Here is a 23,559-nt window from a genome sequence, read left to right on the forward strand (position 1 = left end):
TGTTGGCAGTTTTGGTCATGCTAGCTGGACCAGAAATGATGCTGGTAGCGACCCTGGACTTCATTGCATACTCCACGGCCAATCCAGCAGTGTGTCCTAACTGATTAAACTGAGTGAAGAAGTCCTGACCTCTCCCTGTGCATCCTTGGGTGAGAGATCATTAATTTTGGTTTCTTCAACAAGCAACCAGTTATCACAAAGCATGGGAGAACTTGGTCTTCTTGAAATTTCCACCCTTCTGCCAGTCAGACTGGATTTGTGCAGTGGTTTCAAAAGCAACTTGGGGGGCATTTCGAGAGGAAAGATAAATCACAAAATGATTAATGTTGGCAGGGACCTCTGGTGGCCATCTGGTCTATCCCCCCTGCTCAAGCATGGCCACCTAGAGCAGGCTGCCCAGAACCGTGCCTAGATGGCTTTTGAAGATGTCCAGGGATGAAGCTGAAGACATGCTCAGAAAAACAGCATGCTCAAAGAAATCCTGATTTGACTGGCAAATAGAGAAAGAGGAGCTGTCTTCCATTCCTGTTAATATACAGCATAACAGATCCTGGATGCGCTCCCCAGCCTGGTGTTCTGCCAGTGCACAAGGTAACTGAGCCAGCTGTGCTCCTGATCCTGCCACCTCACTCTACAAGTCCTGCTGGAACTCACAAAACCCCAAAGTAGTGTGAAATTAGCCACAAGGTGTCAAAAATACCGAAACTGGAAAGTAGGCAAGAAAAAAACGAATCTTCAAGTGAGCTACTGCATTTTCAACAACACCAGGGTAATACAATGAAGGCAGAGACTTTAGAAGAGGTCTCGGTATCCTGAAGTATTTTGCATATTGAAGAAGCTATTGGCCTGGTTTGCTCCCTTCTACGTAGTGACCATTAATAACAGGCCATTAATAACAGGCCATTAATAACAGTGCTGGAGCTGGGACAGGCTCTGCTGGGGTGCGCAGCCCACTGCACGTCCCTGGGCTGTTCTCCAGCACAAAATGTACTCCCAGGCAGTAGCTCAAGCCTGTCTTGGGCATGGAGGAGTGTTTCCTCAATGTTTGTGTTTCCTGGAGCACTCTTCAAAGGGAAGCCCCAGGGTTTCAGGTGGTTTTGTTGCCACCAAGAAGAGATTGAGCCACTCAGCATCTTGCATGAACTGGTAGTACACTCTCCTCTGAAAGAAACAAGAGGCAATGTAAATGGGAAGGCCGGTTGTCATTTTTAATGCTCTCCAGGCAGATGGTCTGCCTCAGTTTTGCGGCTATTTTCACCTACAGCTCAACTTTCTTTTCTTAGGGGTTTTTGCTGCTTAAAGGTCTCTCAGGCAATGTCTATGGAGAGGTTGTGTTAGGTGCCAGATGCTGCTCCATGCTCTTCATTTTGAAGTTAAGGCTTAACAGTTCTCACTATTTTCTCTCCAAATAATGGGCAGCCCAGTGAAATTGGGTCAGAACAAAGGTAACAGACCTGCAGACCTGCTGAGATCTTGGATGTGGTCCCCAGCCTGGTGCTCTGCTGTCTCAGTATGAAGCAGGGTGGTTATTTTCAGCAGTGGTACTGCCAGAGACCCTGTTGCAGAAATGTAAAATAATGTGAGGCGGCTCCCATCCCCTGCAAGCTCCTTGAACACACAAAGTTATCTCCTTCCTTGTTAGCTTTTCCTGCCCAGTGAAGCAAATCCAGATGTAATCAATAACAGGATGAAAGACTGTGGGACAGGAACATGGCAACTCTTGTATCTGAAGGGATTAATGCTGGTACCCAAAGCAACAAGTAACCCCGAGAGATCTCAAGAATCCCGAGGAAAACATTGCTCCATCTAAATACTCTTTACATTTGCAGTGGTTCAGGCCATAGAGTTATGACTGCAAGTCAGATTCTGATTTGAGTAAGTGAATTATATCATAGGTTACTGGTAACATCTCAGGGATATTTATGAGAGGTTTCTTTATATAGACAGTGTTTATGAACATCCTTGAAACATTTGGAAGCAATTTGTTTTTTTTCCACACACACACTCACTACTTAGCTCACCATAGCTAGAGACAGATTTTGGACAAAGAAGGGTGGAAACATATCCAGATTCATATTTTTAAAGGTGATTTAACCCAACTCCGCTGCGCTGACATACTTAACTGATTTAAGAGGCTGTGTCTTGTCTCCAGTGTGTATGCAAGGCACACAGTGCTCGGACAAACGCAGGTGCTCTTGCCAGCTGGACATTGCTATAGCCAGCGCAGTACGTCCTATAGCAGGGGTAACCCCTGCAGCCCGAGGGCAGGTGGGATGAGAGTGCATTACACAGCCCCCAGGATCATCGTAAATAACATGGTGAGGAGAAACAACTGGCCTTAAGGGTCACCCTGCCGAGGTCTCTGACCATCTGGTCCCTTTTCCCGAGGACCAGGCTAGGTGTGGTTTTGGAGAGCTGGCTCAAGACCTGCGTCCAGTTTTCATCTGCCCCAGCCCATGTTGGCCAGTTAATTCAGGTTCTGACCCCGCAACCTGAAAGCCCCGAGGACACAGTTTGGCATGTTTCAGCCCTTCAGCAGGCACTTGCTGCTGCACCCACCCCCCTGTCTGTGCTGTCGGCAGCAGCTCGGGAGAGCTGTCCCAGCCGGAGGTGGCTGCTGGAGGACGTCACCGCGGAGTGTGCGGAGGTGGGCGGCACAAGCCTTTACAAAGGTTTTCCAGCCACTGCTGGCTGCTCTGCGAGACTGCACGGCCGTACATCTGCTTATTTTATATCGTTTTGCTGTCAGGGAACAGCTCCCATCTGGAGCAGTAGTGAAAAGCCCTCCTGATTAGAATTTAGGAAACCGAGTTGCAATGAGGAACGCGGTGCCAGGGCCCAAGTGAGATGAGGCAGGGTTCCTGCTGAGCCAAGTCCCTCTTATGCAAGGAGACAGGGATGCAAACAGGTCCATACCTCAGGATAAGGCGAGTAAGAGCAGCTTAAAAAATCTTGCAAGGGTCAGTGCTATTGCACTGTAATGCCTAATCCAGCAGCCCCTGAAGCCAGAGTCAGCCTTTCCACTGACATGAAAAGTTGTTGGATAAGGGCCTGAGTGACTAACAAGTACAATGCTTGAAATACAGGCGTGGGGCATATTTGCAAGAATATTAAAGAAAAAAAACCACCAACAAACAAACAAACAAACCACGTATTCAATCTTTCTTCAGTAATTAACTAAGATCTGTCTGTATTCAATCTTTCTTCAGTAATTAACTAAGATCTGTCTATTGTCACTAAGTGTTTTGCAAACACTCCAAGTCTGAAAACAGAGAACAAAAGCTGCCCTATTTCTGAGCCAAAAAAGTGCATCTGAACACAGGTGGGGCTTGCAGAGAAAGGGGAGCAAGTGTTTCTGCAAAGTAAATTCATATTAAAAAATTAAAGAAGTGATGTGAACACAGCAGAAGTTGAACAAAGTGAGAAAACTTTGTAATGAGAAATCTTATTAAAATCCTCATTTTTGCATCCCTTTACCTTGGAACCAGCATAACTCAGTCTTTTTCCAATCTCCAAGTCTTAGAGCTCTCCAGTAATGGTCTGAAACAGGCTTTAACTATATTACCTTGAAATATTTTTAAAGATACGTTTAATGACAGACCCTAAAGCCCTAAAGGGGACATCCCCGTATCACTGAGCTGAGGTGCTAGGTGTCCAGGGGAGCAGGGGACAGGTTGTCCTCCCCAGGGGCACCTGTGTGGAGCGGCACGAGGGTGGCAGGGATAGCAAGGGCAAAGACAAGGGCTCCTGCAGGGGCTATGGGGACGCTGGTTTGTCCACCTGGCAAGGGGGCACCCGCTTGAGCAGGGCACCATGGCACCAAGCGAAGCACCCACAGGCTGCCATTCATTAGTTCGTTTTTGCACCTGACTTCATCCCTCTCTAGGAAACTGCCATTTTTATAATCAGTGCATTTTCATTAAAAAAAAATAAATAAATAGAAGAAGGAAAAACTGAGAATATGTCCACATTTTTATCAGGTCTTCATGACTGAGCAGGCATCACATCTTTTGTATTCAAGAGCCCTCACTGCTTTTCTCTGTGCAGTCTGAAAATCAGCTGGGGACCACTTTAAGGCTCTCTGACTTGCACTGTGAGCACTCCTGAAACATCAGGCTATCAGCAGGATCTTCACTGGGCAGCAGAGACCTATGAACCCTTCACAAAAAAATGAGAGGACTATAATGCTGTGTGAACCTGCGTGAGCACATCAAGAATAAATGCTCCATCTCTCATTTCTGAACTCCCATATAGTTTTCAAATCCTGACCTTGCCACTCTTGAATTTCCTGGCTGTTGGCTTCCCTGTACTCATTTCATTTATCTAAGCAGACAGGGATGGGAGGCAGATGAATGCAAATGTACTCCTGCTTTTATTTTCATGAGCTCTGTGGCAAGATTAAACAAAGAATTTTAATGCGCCGGTCAACAGTCAGGCAGACTCTCACAAATATCAAATTATAAGGATTTCCATGACCTAAGAGTATTTAAAGATTAAGTGGGCATAAAATATACAGGTTATATAAAATAAAAATGAAATATACAAATTATATTTAACATATTATATATATATAATTTAGATTAATATACAATTATATATAACCCCCACTTCCCCTGTCCACTTAGCTGGAGGTGCTCTGAGGGCTACTGGGTTGAGGTCTTCCACATAGAAGAGCCCATGCCATTGTCTTAGTGGTGTCAGACCGGGACAGGCCAAGAAGGGTTTTCAGGACCTCATCTGTGGTTGTGGGTGCCCTCTGCTCAGCTAGGGACTACTTGAGGTGCCTAATTATTTCTGTGGTTTTGGACTTTGGCTTTTGTAAATGGACTTCTCAGCCTTAGAGAGTGTAAGGATACGAAATGCCAGTGAGGTAAGGACTGAGGTTGCTTGCTGCATGGTTCAAGGCTGTTTGGATTCCCCAGGCAGAATCCACTAAACGCCAGTTTGTCACTCCTGTGTGTCACTACAACCCACAAACCCACACCTGTGGACAGGAGGTGACTCTCAGGAGGCAGCCCATGTCCTCTGCCACCATCGGTGTGCAGGGCTGTAGGCTCTGCGCAGACCCGGGGTCTGGGACACGGCCCTGTCTGGCCAAAGGAGGTTGTCAGAAGAAAGTTCTCCCTCTCTGTTTTTTAGTAACAGCCTGTGTTATAAAGGAAGAAGACAAATAATGTGTACTTTGCTGGCTTGAGTGGCATTAAATACGTACACGCACTGCCTTTGTAGGACAGATGCGCATTCAGTCAAATGACTTTTTGACTGCGTTACCCATGCAACACACGTACCTGTGTGACTGCGTAAGAACACAGAACAAGAAACGACTGGTTTTTACATTATCACACCTCAGGATCCACCTGTGCAATCTGTACAGGTGTCTGTTGGGATTTCCTCTGGAGGATTTATTGTGTATTCCTCTGCTGTGAGGCAAACCTCGCAAGGCCCTTCCTGAGCTTCCTCCAAGGCTCTGTTCTGGAGAGGCCTACAATGCCCTCAAGTGACCGGCTGCATTTCCCGTCTTTAAAGCCCTGGTGAAACTGACAGAGACCGCTGTCAAAGGGCAAAGGATGGTGGCACTGTGTCAGAGAGGGACCACACGTAGGGCAAGAGGCCACGAAAACATGGATTTCTCCTCAGACATGCCTGGCAGCCGCCAGCTGAATGGTGGTGCCGCCAACAACGGGCAGAAGTTGCTCAGAAGAGGAAGTCAGCTCACCTGCCAGCAGAACTTGAATGAATATTATTTCCCCTTTCCTAGAAACGTCACCCGTGGTTTTTGGTGGGACAGATGATGTAAATGAGAGAGCGGCTGACGCCTGGTACATCCTCATTCTGCTTTTTTAGCTGGCAGGGAGGGCGCAACCCAGTGTGCAATGCCTCTGAAGAAATAGCTAAGCTTTTCTGCCTGACCCTGCAGGCTGGGCACGGAAATACCATTTACCTGCTTGTCCAACACCTCAGCATGGAGATGAGGAAGAATTGCAGTGGGATCTGTGCTCGTGCAGCTCCAACGTGAGGGGATGCTCCGGCTGACCTGTGGCCACCATGAGAGGGTGACCGTGGGCCAGGAGAGGAAGAAGGGGCTTCTGCAGTGCTGTGACCGAGGTGCCTTAAATGTGAGGGACATAACATCCGTCCTCTGACATGCAGGGTGGTGGGGACTGCACTTTGAGAGCCTTTGGACACTCTTTGGCTGGAAACATTTTGCAGCGTGACCGTGCTTTGTCCCAGCTGCCCGAGGGAGGGACGGGGGCTGGCTGGTGGGGACCTGGGAGCGAAGGGACCCCCCACTTGTCCCAGCTGGGATGTGTGTGTTGTGTGTGCGGGGAGGAATGTGAGGTCCCGGCAAAGCAAACATCTCCATATGTGGGTGTCGCATAAAAACAGACGTGTAAACAGAGCCCTTTCCAAAATAAACACCTGCAAAATAAACATAGAACGGTAACGTATTAAACAAAAATAATCACTGAGATACAGGGGAATGTCGCAGCAGCCAGCCACCAGCCCACAGCTGCCACAAAAGCAGAAATGCTCATCTTCCCTCATCCCGTGTGTCCTGCCAACAAATCTGCCTCCCACAGACGCTGGGGAAGACACACATGGAGCGAAAGGGTGAGATGTCCCCGTGGCAGAGGGTCCATTGTGAAGGCCCAGAGAGAGGGACCCACTGCAGGGAGGAACAGGATCTCATGTCAGAAAGGTCCATCTCCACTCCTGCAGCAGTTAACAAAACCTGGGACACTTCACCCCAGAAACACGCAGGTGTCCCCCTGCCCTGCTGGGGCTGCTGTGGGGATGGGGATGAGGATAGGGATGGGGATGGGGATGGGGATGGGGATGGGGATGGGGATGGGGATGGAGATGATGGGGATGGGGATGAGGATGGGGATGGGGGGATGGGGATGGGGATGGGGATGGGGATGGAGATGATGGGGATGGGGATGGCGATGGGGTTGGGGATGGGGATGGGGATGGGGATGGGGATGGAGATGATGGGGATGGGGATGGGGATGGAGATGATGGGGATGGGGATGGGGATGGGATGATGGGGATGGGGATGGGGATGGGGATGGGGATGGGGATGGGGATGGGGATAGGGATGGGGATGGGGATGGGGATGGGGATGGGGATGGGGATGGGGATGCTCCTCCTCTCCAGGAAGCTCTGAGTGTGAGCACAGACCAAAGCAGGGGCAGCGATGGGCCCCAGGCAGCAGCCCATCTCTGCCGAGGCTGACACACACTAGGCATTATTATTTTTTTCTCCTCCAGCACAATGCTGACCTTATTCTGCAGACATTGCCACAGCAATGATCCAAACCAGATCCCTTCCTTCCTCTCTTTCAAGACTTTTTCCATCGTGTGTTTTCTGCCATGCTGGGGATGGAAAGAGTCTGCCCTCTCTGAGGACACACAGCTGCGTGCAGCCTGCTCCATCCATCCTTTACAATGCCTAATCCCAATACCCATCCAGAGACCTGGCTCAGCCTCCTTATCCTCCTCCATCCCTCCCCCCTCCTTCAGAGACTGTGCCTCCATTCTTGCATCATCATCACCTCACAGCTCAAACAGCAGTCCATGTATGGATGCTCCAGACCCATCCATGTGCCAGCTTCAGGATCCTCACAGCTTCCACGAAGACTGGAGCAGCAGTAATGAAGTCTGCAAGTTTAACTGACCAAGCCGCCATTAGCACTGGTTATTTTCCCACCGTTTCACTCCACAGTGGCATCTCTTTCAGGGACATAATTTCCTGCCTGAATCGTCTCCAAGGGCCCTGGAAATGAGTTTGCCACCAGCCTGCCCCTGCGGCACGTGCTGCAGGTAGCTCCCGTCACCATCTCCAGGCTGTGGCAGTGGGTGTCTTGCTGTGCCCTCCTGCAGCCCCCCTGAGGGTCTGGGGGTGCCTGGTGGGACACGGTGCCTGTGGTCTGAGCAACACCTTGCACAAAAAAGCCATTTACAAGAGGTGCTTGTTTACATGGCCGCTATGTCCCGTGAGTGACAGGCGATTTCACTGCTGCTTCTCATGCCTTGAGGCTCCCTAATGGAAGAGTAGGAGCTTTGTGGTGAAGCGTGCTGGAGCTTACAGTAAGCTGAGCACCAAAACCAACTGAGTTTTCTGCTTCCCACAAAATCAGCTGAGAACAAAGCACCACAACTCCTCTTTTTTTTTTTTTTTTTTTTTTTGTGAGGTAAACCACAGGCTGCAGCAGACAGCTGATAAAGAGGCTGTTCTGTATTATGGTTTATATTGTAAATCTCACATCTTGGGCAAAGTCTGTGCAAATGCTTGTGAGATTAGCCACAGATACCAGGACTAGGGACTCTGTCTGCAGTGGCCTTCAGAAAGCCGAGCTCTCCCTATCCTGTACCTGCTGTATATCTAGTGGACTGACTGCTTTAAAAAGAAGCTTTGCAGGAGATGCTATTATAAAAGGAAGAATTTACTTTATCATCAGAGAAATACATACTATATCTCAGTATTTCCTAACCACTAAAGTATTTCTGGTTTATGGTTAGGCACTCGCACAGTAAATCAATATGCAAGAAGTTTCCTTTTCATGGCAACCTCTTCAGCTCCATATACATTTGGCACGCAAAGCACAAGGGCCTGCCAACCTGCTTCTTCTTTGCATATCTCCTGGCTATTTCGCAGCAGTAACTCATGTTAATGAGGTTGTACATTTGCTCATTCCCTTAAAAAGTAACACGCAGCTCTCTCAGATTGCCCCCTCGTCCCTGCAGATGCTGGAAAGGCCAGCTGCAGAATGAAGGAGCTCGTACCAAGGGCTTGGCCACCCCTGCAGATGTGTCTGTCTGGATGGTTTGCCTTCCTCTGTGCGCTGGGAAAGAAGAAAACTTCTGCTCTTAACAGAAAATAAACAAATACACACCAAGAAACAGAATAATAACAACACAGATGGGGTCTGTGTTTGGTCTCCGTAGTAAGACAAGGAGTGTCTTGCTAAAGTGTGTCATGGCAGAGCCTCTCCTACAATCACTTCACACAGGGATACTTTAAAATAAAGCCTACAAACAGCGAGTACAGCCTGCCAGGAGAAGTCACCGCTCACAGAATGGCACACTGCACCTCTTCATGTCTGAGCTCAAAGCTGGTCTTTAAAGAGAATTGCTTAGCAGCTCTTCTGTGCTATGAAAAAATATCACATTAAAATTCAGCCACAGCTAATACTTAAAATCCCCTGTCTCATTCGTTTAACTCCTTGTGGTGTGGGTTATTTTGGTAGAGTCATTGCCAAAACTGGTTCTAAATTAAGTTCAGCTGTATGCTGGAAACACCCCTATATGACTCTGAGCTAGGTGAGGTTGATACAGCTTTATTTGCTATTATCAGGTTCTCAGGGATTACAATTAATTTGGTAGATCAAACACCGTGATCAAATTCCCTCAGATGGCTCATCTGCTTTAAGTTTGCAGAAACCAAATCTTTGCATACCTGCAAATAAATGCCAAACTGCGCTTGCTGCTCCAGCCAGATGGAGTTACTGGCATTAACATGGTTGAATAAACTTCGCGTAATTAAAATGAACATTCTGACCAGTCTGCATTGCATACTGCAGGTGCAAGGCTCGATTTATTATGTAAAATTATTCAATTTAATTAAGGACAGTAAGTGCAATACAAAGGTAACTTTAACTTCCTTGTGATGAAGCAAGAAACATTTTCTCTTTCTGGAGCAAAACCACCTAACATGGGTCTGCCCCAGACAGAGAAAAGTTTGCTTTCACAGGTGCTGGCTCTTCTGAAGCTGCTTTCACCAGCAGGAAACCTATGGGTAGATCCAGGAGGCAGCACAGATCTTGGATCATCTTCTTTTGCAGATTGCCTTCCTTGCTTTTACAGAGTAGACCAAACACCCTCTGAGGAAGGGTTTTGCCTTGGCTTTTACCAAGGGCACTCTACGTAGGGGCACCGCTTGAGAAGGTGCTCGGGCCAGCCACCAGCTCATGTGCAATGCCTCCACTGAGCACCATAGGTTTGTCTGTCAGGAGAGAGAAAAAAAACACTGCAAAAAGCTAAGTAGAAAAGAAGGCACAGGCGTTACCTTGCTGTATTGAGAGAAGAAAAATCTCAAGCACGTTAAATAAGAGGTGCTCACCTGGGCACTCCGTGCCCATGACACTGGAGCGTGCCAGAGCTGCACAGGACTCCCACAGCTCCAGACATTCATGTGCAAAAAGCAACTTTTTCTCATGCTTTGCTAAACTGAGTTTCAAAAATGCAGACTGTACTCCTCATGCTCCTTGTCACAAGCCACGTTCCTCTAGTAAAGAAGGATTTGATTTACAGGCTGGCTTTCCTATTATCATCCATTACAGAAATCTTTCTTCCAAAGCATCTGGGAATTGTCACTGTTGGAGACAGGTTCTGAGTTAAAAATATTGAGGCTGAACCCATCTAGCAATTCCTATGTTCCTAACAGTTTGTGTCTGTTCTAAATGCGTACGAACTGTGCGTTATCTATAAATAATGAACAGAGGAAAAAGGCATTGGGAGGGACCTAAAACCAGCATCTTTCATGTCTGTGGGCTTCTGCTGCAGTTTCACTACTGTTCCAATGGAGAGTTTCTGTTTTTCATTTCCTTGGGGTTTTTGAACAGTAGTATCATATAATATGTCATCTGTTTACTGGAATGGGAACTGAATGTAAATATTGAGAAATCTGATAAACAATACTGTAAATTCAGAGCTTAGCAAGTAGGCATATGAAAACACACCCCATAACAGCTTTCCGCTACTCTTCAGGAAAGGTTGGAGTTCACCCTTGGAAATTATAACATTTGTACCTGGGCTTAATTCAGGTCACACAGGTTAGTCAAGGGTGGGGAGAAGAGAAAGCTTTTGTGTCTGAATGTACGACTTAAATATTCTGTTAAGACACTGAGATGTGACATAGATAAGCACTTGCAGAAGAGCCTGAAACTGTTTGAATTCTTGTGGTGCCCTTTGGCCTGATGTGTTTGGGCTGTTTGAAAGTGTGTGTGACTGTAATGGGGTGGAAATGTCAGCGCCAGCTTCTGGATAAACCTTCTCTTGGGCTTCCTTCTTGCTAGAATGAAAGCATAAAGGGGTCTAAGCACAAAGGGGCAGTAGGGAGGGTCTGGGGTTTGAGTGCAACCCCAAAAGGGGTGTTTGGCTGTCACACCACCACGGCACTGGTGAGAACCTGAGCACCCACTGCCCTGAATTGCTGATCACTAGGACAACCCATGCCTCGAGGAAGTCTTGTTTTACTGATGACCTAGGTATTGGAGTGGTCGTAAACACGTTAGAGAGAATGGGTACTGAACACAAGACAGCTCTGCCTTTTCACTTGGCAGGAGAGAAGCTGGAATCTCTTTTGTAAACAAGGAAATCAGTGTGAAGACCTCCTTCATCCATAACACTTACCAACCTGGGAAAACAGGGAGGTTTGTCACTGTCACCAGTGGTGGGAAGCTGCAGCTGGAGCATCTCTCTCAGGCTGTGACACACAGAAAAAACAGGAGTTGCCTTGTCTCCACCCCGAGACGAGCACCGACCGACAAGCAGGCAGCAGGAACTGGGACTGAAATGCCAACAGAGAACCCCAAAGCATGGTGTTATCCTTCAATGCCCACAGACAAGCAGCAGTCTGACCTGTCAGAGGGTCTGCACTCGAGCTCCCGTTGCTGCTTACAGGGAAACACCGGCTCCCCGACAGAAACGCGCAGTGCTTCCTCGGTCAGCAAGCTGGGGGGGGAATGCTGCCTGCTCTCCCCATAGCAGAGCTGCTCCAGGCCCTCCATCATCCTCACTGCTCTCCGTTGGACCCTCTCCAGTATGCCCATGTCCCTCTTGTTCTGCGGGGTCCAGAACTGGGCACGGTGCTCCAGGTGCAGCTCCACAAGTGCTGAGCAGAGGATCACCCAGCTGTAACCAAAGGCTGAAAGCACCCATTTCCTTTCTTCCAGCCTTTCAGCCCCCCCCGATGCCATGGTGCCCACATCAGGTCACATAGTTCTTGCTGAAATCAGAGCAACTTTGACCACCCAAATTCACAGCCTGAGCTCTGCCCTACCTTGACCCTACTGATCTCTCTTTTGGCCTGACCCAGGGAAACCATCTGAAAGCTGAACTACAAATATAGCTACACAGGCTGGACCATGAAGTCCTTGGGGCAGAGGGCAACCTGCAGAGCCAGAAACAATTAAAAACTTGGCTCAGGAGTTTTCATTTTTTCAGAAAAGCTAAAATTCACATTAAATGAGATGTCATCATAGCTCTGACACTATTCTATTGAGCTGGCATTAATTATAGTTCTAGCAACACATTTTATGTTCCTGAACAATGACAAATGCACTATGGAAATTAACTGAAATACCGAAAACAAAATAAAAGCTGAAAATTCTCCTGGTTTTCGGCTTTCGGTAGCGGAGCATGATGTTTTCATGAGCCACGCTGTTTATGCAAATCCAAAGCCAGTTGTAGGCTAAAGGAATTAATCAGAATGCAAAGCAGCGTAATTCTGTCCTAATTCTAGGAGAAAGCATCAAGCGTGTTTTAAATGCTGTTTAAATGCTGTTCTCCAGCTGTTCATCACCCCCATCAGCCATCCCCTCACAACAAGGGGCACGACGAGCTGCTGCTCGCCCCTGCACCCAGATGCTGCACGTCCTGGGCAGCCCCAACTGTGCATGGGATGCTGGCAGCCCCGGCTGCTTATGAATGTGAAAAGCTGTAAAAGAAAGAGATTTAAATTATGCACATCAATGCTGCTGGTGTCCTGGGGAAGGGATTTTGGGGAGGAGGGAAATGGGGCAGCAAGAAGCAGCTCTGCCCTCCATCCTTGGTACTGCAAAACCCCAGACCCAGCTGCAAAGTTCTCCCGTTTCTGCCTCTGGCTGGGGTTTGCCTCCCGGGGGAGCGATCTGCTGCGGGGCTCCACCGTCAGCGCCCAGTGCCCTCAGCCCACAAGCACCCCTCTCGCACCCCACAGGACCTGCCCTGGGCACAGGGGACTTCACAGAGCTGTTGAGGGCTGCCTTGAGGCTTGGGTGGACCGAGACTGCTGGAGTCTGTGGTGGAGCTAACCAGGGAGGCTGGGAGTCCATAAACACCTCTCTGTGCCCACCTGAAAGGGAGTTGCACCATGAAAGGCAGATTGCCCGGAGCCGCAGCCGGTGCCTTCACGCTCTCCCGGCTGATTTGCTATGCTTCAGAAATGCTCTCAGCTTTTGAAACCGAGCTTTTGATAATGACCAAAAAAACTGTGAGACGTTTGTTCAAGATTTCCTTTGCCTACTGAGCAAAGCTGGAGCTGAATGTGTTTGAAGAATAATGGAAAGGATCAGATCATGCTTTGCCTAAAAAGTTATTTTAATTGGCTTTTTCAGCCCAGTGAAGGGCTGGGGAGTTTATTTTCCGCATTGTCTGGAGGCGCAGATTTTGCCAATATATTTAGTGATGGGAGATGGAATTACAAATGTTTTCTCTGGAATAGTAACCACCATCCTTAATGGCCACAGAACTATTTTTTCTGCTTCCTTTTTAGCCAGGATTGATTGTATTAAATATATCATATTTAGAGCATTTACAGATTCTCAAAATTACATTACATTTTTTCCTCAGCTAAACTAGAGCCTTGTGCTGTATAAAGGAGGTCTGACCCATATTGATTACAAAAAAGGAGGAAAGGAGGAAAGATTTATTGAAGAGATGAATGGGCTTTTTGTTGCTGTGTGTCACTGGCAAATAGAGGGGTTAGACTATTCCCTTCCTACTGCACTTAGCGGGCTCAGCAGGTGGGTTTGTGCTCCCAAATGAGTATGCTTAGAGTCTAATAGTTTTATTATCCCATCTGCATGTGCCAAAACTTGCCCCAACAGCCATCCATGGTATAACGTCACTCCAAAAGCTTCTCTACCTCCACCCAAAGCTAGGGCTGCATAAATAAAGGTGGAGAATAAAAACTTTTAGGATCCAGAAGTCTAACTCAGCCTTCTGTAGCCATCCATAAGAGGGAGCTCAACCTCATGGGAGCTCATCCCATCAGGATGCCTCTGAGCATGGCTTCTGAGTCCCCATTCCCTGCAGGACCCAGGTGGGTATCAGCCACCACAGCTACAGCAAGGCTGGAGACGCGGGTGAAGGGACCATCAGTCTGGCATCCTGAACAGGAACCGACAAATAAAACTGATTTAGCAGAATAAGTAAACAAGCGAAAGTCACTGGTTCCTCCAGGAAGGCTTTATTGTGCACCAGGAAGTCCAAGGGAAAGGCCGAGTCTCTCCCCAGATTGTTTCTGTGGTCTTATCAGCACGCTCCTGACAAGGAAGAAAGCAGGCTGGTACCCTGAGGCAGCACCCTGGCTCTGGGCAAGGAGCACAGTCCTCATGGCATGGTCATCTGCCCAGTCTCCGTGCAGTTGCCCCTGTGCCCCTCCACTGGGCACTGCTGCCCACGGGGCTCCTGCCACCCAGGTCCACCAGCGTGCCCCAGTGCTACCTGTTCGAGGACAAGCTGGCCTCATGCTACGTGCTCCCAAGGGACTCTTCCAACACCTACGTTTTTCCCCATGTACACATAGAAGATAAAGAGATACAGAGGAAGAAATAAAAAGAAAGAAAGATAAAGTTGCATCTGTGATGCTTGGTTTGCAGAGAGATGCTTGATGCTGCTCTGTGGGAACCCCTGGAGAACTTCCCCTCAAGTGAATCTTCATGGTCTATGGACGACACACCAGGGTTTAACCATCTCTGTGACCCTGCAGCCTTTAGCAGCAGTGCAGGAAGGATCAGGTCGGGCTGAGACAGAGGTAACAGAAAAATCTTGGCAGAGAGAGCAGCCGCGCGGCTCAAGAGAAGGCTTAGGTTAATGAAGACGTTGCTATTTAAAGCTAGCGGTGAAGACAATCCCTGGCAGGGGATTTATTTGAGCCGGGTCAAGCTAAGATTGGGGTGAACGACCCGGCCACTTTCAGGCACACCAGGTACTTTGTTTTTTCCCTTCCACCCAACAGCACCCTCAGCATGCACCAAGGTGACCGCTGTTGGCTCCAGCCACCAACGCGTTGTCACCTCCCTCACCTACCGCCCCCGTCACTCTCTTGCTTGAAGAACCTTGTGCTGAACACCTCCTGCAAACATGAATTCACGTGGTTGAAATAAAAGCTCCCTGGATGTGATGTCTGTGCCTGTGGGCGCCCCAAGCACGGGTCCCCCTCACCTGCTTGGGTGGCAGGTGGCCAAGCCAGGACCTGTGCCACCACTGACTCCCCTGGGGGCAGCACAGCCCTCACATCCTGGGAGATGTCTCTGCAGGTTTGGTATGCAGCATGGATTTATGGGGAACCTGGCTCTGTTACCTTGCCAGGGTGTTTTCTGCACACATCTGGAAACAGAAGAAGCAGCTGTCTCCATGACATTATTCAGAGCTACCTCTGCGAGCTCGTCTGATGGATTGAAGGTAGGGTTATAACTGAGCAAGCACTTCAAAACTGGGCTGGGAGTGTTTATTTAATTAATAGGAAAAATGAGTTCAAAAGAAACACACTTCCTTCATTCTGTATGCTAGCCCAACGTCATACTTAGTAACTTTCTGGTTGATGTGGTCATTTATCTAGGACAGTAATGCTCTGCCTTAATGAAGAATCTAGTGTTGATAGCATTAATATGCTAATTACCCAGTAATGAAACTTTAAAAGGCAAAACCATAAAAGCACTATAAGGGTCAGGTCAAGCTCTAGACTATACAGAGATTTGAATCTGCAGTCAGGCTTTACATGCCAAGAGAAAAAAATGTTAATAGTGATTAGGAAAATTTATTTCCTGCTTGGAGGCAGCAGCCAGCCGGGGGCAGGGATCATTTTAAAATCTGTTAAGTCTTTGCTGCGTCTCCCCAGGAGCTATGTAAGTCTCTCTTTGCCTGGCATCTCTGCAGGAAGATCACCTTGGAACGAGGTTTAAGGAGATGCTGGGGAAGGGACCGCTCTCTCCTGCCTGTCTTCGGGTAGGTGGAAAGGGGGGGGCAGGCACCTGGGGGGCCCTTCCTCCTGCCCCATAACAGCTGAACCCACACCACATCCCATGTGAAAGCAAAACTCCCAAAACAGCCTCACCAGAGCAGCCTGGACTTGGGTGGTTCTTGCCCAGACTTACTTTGCAAAATAGAGTACTATAAAATCTATAAAAACTATAAAATCCATAAAATATTTAATCGGGTATAAAAGTTCACCCACTAAACCCAGGTGGGATTGCAAACCCCTTTCAAGGGATTAAAACACCACATGTCCCGGGAGCCAGGACACAAACAGGGGCTAATTACTAGTGTTTAGACGGGCTGCTGGGTGGATTTAACCTGAGGGACAGGAGAATGGGGCTTCTGCAGCCCCCATGTCCTCGTGGCGCCTAGCAGCACGGGTACCGCCCACAAGCCCACATCCTGGGGTGTCGTCTGGCTGCTCAGGGTGCCCCTTTTCTCTGTAGATCACATCTGGTATAATAAATAATAAAGCCTCTATAATCTCATACCCCTGCAACACTGTCACAAGGGGAGCTCAAGGAAAGCTTAATTATTTTATTTGATCTGAGTTACTAGGACACTGGGGAATAGCTGCTAGACTTGATAGCCATGAGGGTGGTGATATTCCAGGCTCTCTGTGCTGAGAGTTTCTGAAACACCTTGAATCTCCCATCTATTTCTAATGCTCCTGGGAGAGCCCATCTATGACTTAGTGTTGCTGGGTAGTGCACAGCACCCGTGCTAAGAACTGGAGAGATGACTAAATCCATTTGCAGACGAAAAGAGCTGTCCTTGACCTCTGCCCAAACACTGAGTAATTTTAAGGTAAGTGTAAAGCTGAACAGAAACTTAAATCTAAGAGGGGAAGAAAGCCAAAGGAAAGTGAGCTGTTATCAGAGGGAGGGGAGAGAAAGGGAGTTCAGCAATGGTTTTGTTGTCACAGGTACCCTGCAAAGACACTTCTCCACTGATGTGGGAAATCATGAACCAGCCTGGAGAGGGAAAGGCTGTGCTGCAGCACTGTCCACTCTGGGGACGGGGAGGTCTCAAAGCGAGGGATGAGCAGGAGGGGAAGAAGGTTAGGTCTGGGGAGAGGGCACAGAGAAACAGCATGGAGGGAAAAGCTGAGCACAGAAAGCCACCACCCGTCTGCAGTGAGTTGTCAACCTGGAGAGCCTCTGAGATGTCCCACAGAGACCTGGCATGGGGGCAGGCTGCGGGAGGGGGCCAGCAAGCAGAGGGGTGGCTGCCAGGCCATGGTGGCCTCGCTGGACGTCCAGAAGACATTATGAACCCCATACAGCTGTACATTACATACCTGCTGCTCACCTCTTCCCACCTCTGCCCACAGAAGGCCACCACAAGCTTCAACATCCAGCCACGCTAGGCTGGGCCTACCCACTGCTTCTGCACAAAGGGACGGGCAGGTTCTGCAGCAGCATTTCCACACGGAGCCGAGCCCAGCAGCTGCCTCAGAGGAGTAGGAAGCAGCGTGGGTGGACACCGAGGTGCAGCCGTCATCAAGTGACACAGCTAGGAAGAAGGAGAGCCCTCCCTTTCGGCTTCCCCTGGCACGTCCTGGTTCTCCGGGCCTCCTCTGCCACCTCTCCAGGCACAGCCTGCATCGCCGGGGTCAAGGAGCCAGCTGGATGGATGTGACCCCCATCAGTTTACAGAGAAGAGGTGAGAAATGCTCCACGGTGCTCCTGTTGAAGCCATACCCTCTCATGAAGGAACACATTTGAGGCCCCCATGGCCTGGAAGCACAAAAGCTGGGTTTTCTGGGTGAGGCTGAGACCCACAGCTGAGTGCAGGCAGCGATGGCAGAGCCAGCCAGGAGCACCCGTGCCCTGCGTCCAGCACCTCTGACACGGCACCGTGCGAGCTGCTGGACATGACTCTGCAGCCCCTTCACCCCTCCACGGCATGAGGGAAAGGCTCATCTCAGCCATGGGGGGGCCACACAACAGCAGAGATTTAGGCAGCAGCTTGGTATAGTTATGCTTATCCTCATGGTTTCTCAGGCCATTCTTCAGTTTGGCTGGGCTCTGTCTTCCACCGAGGCACCAGAACTCTGCCAAAGGTCTGGGTTAGGTGGTGAGGGCCAGACCCAGTGAAGGACTTTTATACCGAAGTCCCTTAGGGCACTCCTCCTCCTCCTCCCAGTCCTGCCAGCATCAGCACCACCTCGCAGCCTCATGGATTTGAGCTCTGGGCACAGCGCAGGGTGGGTGTAAAACACAGGTCTGGGGGGAGAACCTCCCCCCCAGCCCTGGGGATGGTGAAGAAGAGCATGGATATTTCCTCTTCTGTGCAGGGGCAGGGAACCCATGGGCACCCGTTTCTCTCTCCCCAGGTTGCGTTTCTCAGCAGTCTATATTTGGAGACAACTGATGCGATGTTAAAAATAAAATGTGCTTCAAAAGGCAGCTTTAAGCTATATAAAGCAATTTTCACATTGGTATTAGATTGTGTTCTCTTTCCTTTGTGTGTCAATTCCCCAAAAAATAGAACGCGAGACTGTAATTTATGTAGCAATATATTCATGGAGTTCATGCGGCTGTCTGCACCAAGGGATGCCCAAAAATTCAGGACCCATTTCTACTCACTTCATCCTGGAAAGGCTGATTCATTCTAGGAACAAATCTCCATTGTAAGACAACCCCTGCAAAACCTGCTGCGTGGCTGATTTCCTGCAGCCACGGGACGTGTGTTGGCCAGCGCAGCAAAGGGACTCCTCCACCATAAGAGAGGAGCACAAACAAAATCACTGTGCGTGTATATCAAAATATATTGATATTTTGACACAAACCATACATCCTGCCTTGCTGCAACAAGCTCCATTGTCTCCAGAAATATTCCTTTAAAAGAGGAAACTTATATTTCGGAGTTATATTTTTAGAATGTCAAATAAATCTCTTCTGAAATAATCAATCCTGTCTGCAGGATGAAAAAGGGAGGGTGATTTTTAAAGACACGTGGTCCCACACCAAAACTAAAGCCAGGCCCAGTATCTCAGCAATCTCAATGATGTAATTCCAACATCATCAAAATAGGGATTGCTCTACACTTTCCTGAATAAAGCAGAAATACTCAAATTATTTAAAAAATGAAACCTTGTTAATTTCTGCTCTTTAAGCTCTCTTTCTATCTGCTTTTTGTTCTGAATTTTGAAGAGGCAGTAGGAGACAGAAGGAACTCACTTCAAGGGTACGGTCTCAAAGGCATTGAGATTTCACCAGCATGGGTTTTTAAGCCAAATGCAACTTTGTCAGAGTATAAGAGCAGTCATACTGGGTCAGAGCAGAGGTCCCTTTAGTCCCAGTGCCACCATCCATTCTCTGAAATAGCCAGAAGCAGAGGGTAAGAGCAAAAAGTTCAGGCAGCCGGTGGGTACCAGATCCTCTGGGATAGCCCTCCAGCTCCCAGCCCTTTCATGCTTCCAGTGCGAGCACCCCTGACCCCACCTCACCCGACACAAATTCCTTTCTGGACACAGGGCTCAAGGCCCATTTTGTGTGAAGGCAAACCCTTACACCCCACCCCTGCCATCTCATCCCAGCCCACCTAAGCTGCATTGCCAAGCAGCGCAGGGGACTAATCACAGTTGGGACTAATCAAGGTAATTAAGGAATTTACATGATTACCGCGCCCTTTACTAACCATGTTTTTTCTCCTCCATGTGGAACATTCAAGGAGCACTGCAGGACGCTATGGGGAGATAATGCCAGAGCTGAGGTGCTCAGCTTATGGCCGATGCTTAAATCTCAGGGCTGGGGCTGGGGATTGGGGTTTTGGTCACCCCTCAGCCACGCACCTCATGCCCATGACAGCCCAGAGAAACAGGGCTCTGCTCACCTTGTTGCTTTGATCCACGGGTGTCACCTTCCCTGGCTGTGCTAGCAGCAGGGACTGCTCAAACCCTGGGGAAAGAGGTGCTTTAGAAGAGTCACAGCAGAAGGGGGAGCAGACCGCTCCGCACAGCCCTGTCCAGGGGCTCTCCCTGGCCGAGAAGTGGCTCAGAGGTAATAGCGCACTATTGGGCTGTGCAGAAGTAAGCAAATGAAGTATTTGTAAAAGCTTTTGAAATTACAGCACTGGGCTCTTTGAGGCACTTTATTTAAGCATCAAGCACTTTGCCATATATTAATATGTACCAATACTATCAGTATGAACAAATAAAAATTTTTGAAAGGGGAAATTTTTAAAAGGAAATGAGACTCTTTATCTACTCATGACTTTTGACTCAGCTTGCACACGCGCACCTCCCTTTCCCGCTGCCTGCCCAAGCTACCTGGAGCTGATATATCTGGAGCAGTAAGCAGCCAAAATCCTAGCTGAAGGTTTCTGAGCCAAAGGATGCTGTGCTGCCTCGCAGAGCAGGCTGCCCATGGGAACCGGCCAGCCTGCTGCTGAAGGATGGAGGGAGGCAGCCAGGGAGCTTTCAAAATGTGTCAGGAGGGATGTGTTTGTGAGGGTTTGTGCTTTAGGCGCTGAAGTTCATATGCTCCAATGTTTGCCCTTAAATATAAACCGAGGTAGATAATGGGAAGCCACTCAAAATCGTTGGTCAGCACAACAGGGAGTACTTTCTCCCCTCCACAGCCTGGCTGCTTTGCTGTCCTAATTACAAGTGTTGGAGAGAAAGAGCTTGCTCAAAAAGGCTTCAGCGATGACAAAGAAGCATTTTGGACGCCTGTGAGGAGCTCCTTCCAGCACAGGCAGTGAAATGGAACATGTGAGCGATGGTGGGAGAGAAGGTAGGAGGCGATCCTGCTGGGGCAGGCACTGGTGTTTTGACAGCAGATGAGGGATGATGTCCAAGACAGGAACTGAATGTCACTGTACGAGAGGAGGGAAACTGACAGCGGGGTGGATAGAGAGAATTGGTGTGTTCAGAACAGCGAGCTAGGAAAACAACCTTCAGAGCACGATCTGGGCAGATATCGGTAGGGCAGTGACCCTGCAATAACTGAGACATTTGGAGAGCTGGGAAGTAATTTCAGGAGAGAGAACAGACAGACAGAAACATGCAGAAGTTGCAGTGAAAGTATCTGCAAGTTGTGGACATCACCTGGATGGGAGGACCTGTGGAAGATGCTGGCCATGCTGGTAAGTGAAGGGATGAAGGTGCTCGATAACTAAGAAATGTGTAGCTTAGGGGGGAAGACCAAGATCTCTGTTTTAGGCATCCTGAATTTGTGTTTATGGCTAGAGAGGCACAAATAATAGAGAAAGCAGATCTGAAGCAGAGGTGTAGATCCACACATCATTAGCCAAAGGAAAAAGCTTCTCATTGTCACATTCCTACAGATGTCACTTAGCACTGGTCCCTGGAGTGTCTGTCTCCATCTCATGGGGAAAAGGGCACCTTCAACACCAGCCTCACCCTGGCAGACAGGCAACCAGACACCTCCACATACCCAGATGCACTCTCCTGAGGAAGGCAGTCTGCATCAGTCAGGAGCAAGAACACAACAATTTTTGCCATTTCCAGGGCCCCTTCTCTAAAAAGTACAGACAAAGCCTCTGAAACTGGGGAAAGAACAGCCCAAGGAGCCAAATTCAGGGATTACATAGCCATCATCAGGCAGAAAATTGCTTTTTCAAGGAGATGAAGGGTCTGTTCCACCTCCAAGGAGAAAAAAAATAATATGGAAACGAGAGTTGGACTTGACCATATGGTCAACTCAGAAGATGCTGATATGGGAAAACCCTGTTGCCTCCATTTCCTACACGGGAATCAGGGAGAGATGAAATGCTGAAAGCCCACTGAAAAATACATCTTTTCTGCACTTCCCATCCAGATGGCAGATGCATTTGTCTCTAGACTAGGCTGTGGCCTCATTTTGATTCACAAAATGTGCAACAGTTTGTGCATGCATTATTCATTGGGGTTACAGGAAGGTAACTGCCCCCCTGTACAACAAATAGGCACTTCTGGGCACCTTCCAGCCACACTCCCAAGTGTTGCCTCACTAGCTAACGAAGCAAACTCTGGTGACACAGTCTGATTTGCCAGTAACTGACTGAGTGGGACCTACTGGGCACGTTGGTCCTAGCCAGGTGTTGTAATTGCCTGTTCTCCAGTAGCAGCTGCGACGGGCTAGCTGCTGCTCCCTACTGGGACAAGGCACGGCCCTCTGCGGTCTCTGTGTATGCCCCTATCTCCAAGGCAGGTGAGGGAGCACGGGAGATTCAACAAATGAACCTCACCAGGCTCATTCAGACAGTTGCTCAGGGAGAGGGCTTGGGGAGGGGGCTAAAAGAAGGTTAAAATGGGCCAGAGCAGAGCAGAAGTCCCTTTGCCAGAGGCTCAGAGGGTGCAGGATGCACCCAGCAGGCCCGGTGGATGTAAACTGCCTGCAGAGGCAAAGTGAGGACACAGCCCTGGACTGCTCGCTGGTTTTACAGAGAAACTCTCTGGAACTGGTAACAGGAACCACCTGCTCTCGAGCCTGCCGAAGAGTTATTGCTCTGCTCTGTATTAGCTGTCCTCGCATATACAAACATTTAAGTGCTCTCCTAGACGAACAAACCTTCCTCCCTGCCATGTAATTTTCGGGACTATTTTTGTTACAGAGGAGGCAGATGAAATGTGCTAAAGCCGCAGAGCGTAACTACATCTGGAGCACAAATATCTTTTGTCACGGCTGCAATGGCTTGTCTGGGCCCCAAAGTGCACAGCCCCAGCCCCTCGGGCTGTCGTCTCCATACGGCCACGGAGCAGCGGGCGAGCACTGGGGACCCCGGGGATGGGTGGTGTACTCCTCTTCCCAGGCGTGTTAGGCTGAAAACCTTGAGTGCCTGGCGTGGCAGGCACGGCTCACTCAGAGCAACGGCTTCAACACTTCGGTGCCACTTGTGAAAAGCCAAATGCGGGCTGCCCTCTTCTCAGAAAAGCTCCCCAGAAAAGCAGAGCAGCATGTGACCCAGAATAGTTAAGCTGCTAAGCAGAAATTCTTAAACTGCCTCTTAAAATCTGGGTTGTGAGAGCGATCCTTCAAAATCCGGCAGTCTGCGCTGTGTTTTCCTAGCTGCTGTCTGTCATCCTGATACGTTACAACTTTTATTTACTATGAGGTTTATGTGATCGTTCTGGAAAAATATCCATTTATAGCATAACGTGGAATGATAAAAAAGAAAAATCGTTACAAAGGGTCATTCAGCAGAGCTCAGACTGTTAGGGATTTTGAGTGCTGCGTGTCAGCTGAGAATATGTTAGTGCACTTGGCTTTCCCACAGCACTGGTCATCACTGTCTGCATCTACTCATCCCTCACTCCTCCATTTTGGTAGCTGAACATGACACACCGAGCAGTCTTTAAGTCACATCAGTACCAAATAGTGACAAATGCCTTTGGAAGAACTCTGTACAGTGGGACTGTCAGGGCCCATCTTTGAGCAGGGCTGGCAGTGCTTACATTGCTGTGATTGCTTCCTGAACGCGTACGTACTGGGTTTCAGAGGCACGCTGCATTCCCCGGCCTATTCAAGTCAGCCAGACCTAAAAAGTGACTGGAAAAGGAATATTTTAAGGATTTCTTCTCTGCCAT

General features: G+C 48.8%; 1 long non-coding RNA gene across 1 annotated transcript; it reads right to left on the reverse strand.

Annotated features, from left to right (window-relative positions):
- Nucleotides 1–9,366: 9,366 nt before the first annotated feature.
- LOC136789787 (uncharacterized) lies at nt 9,367–20,640 on the reverse strand. Its single transcript, XR_010828743.1, has 3 exons — nt 19,863–20,640; nt 11,419–11,571; nt 9,367–10,005 (listed from the first exon to the last, which is right to left on the reverse strand). It is a non-coding gene; the product is annotated as an uncharacterized lncRNA (long non-coding RNA).
- Between the last annotated feature and the right edge of the window lie 2,919 nt (nt 20,641–23,559).

The sequence above is a fragment of the Anser cygnoides genome, chromosome 2 (genome assembly GCF_040182565.1).
Source record: "Anser cygnoides isolate HZ-2024a breed goose chromosome 2, Taihu_goose_T2T_genome, whole genome shotgun sequence".
NCBI lineage: Eukaryota > Metazoa > Chordata > Aves > Anseriformes > Anatidae > Anser > Anser cygnoides.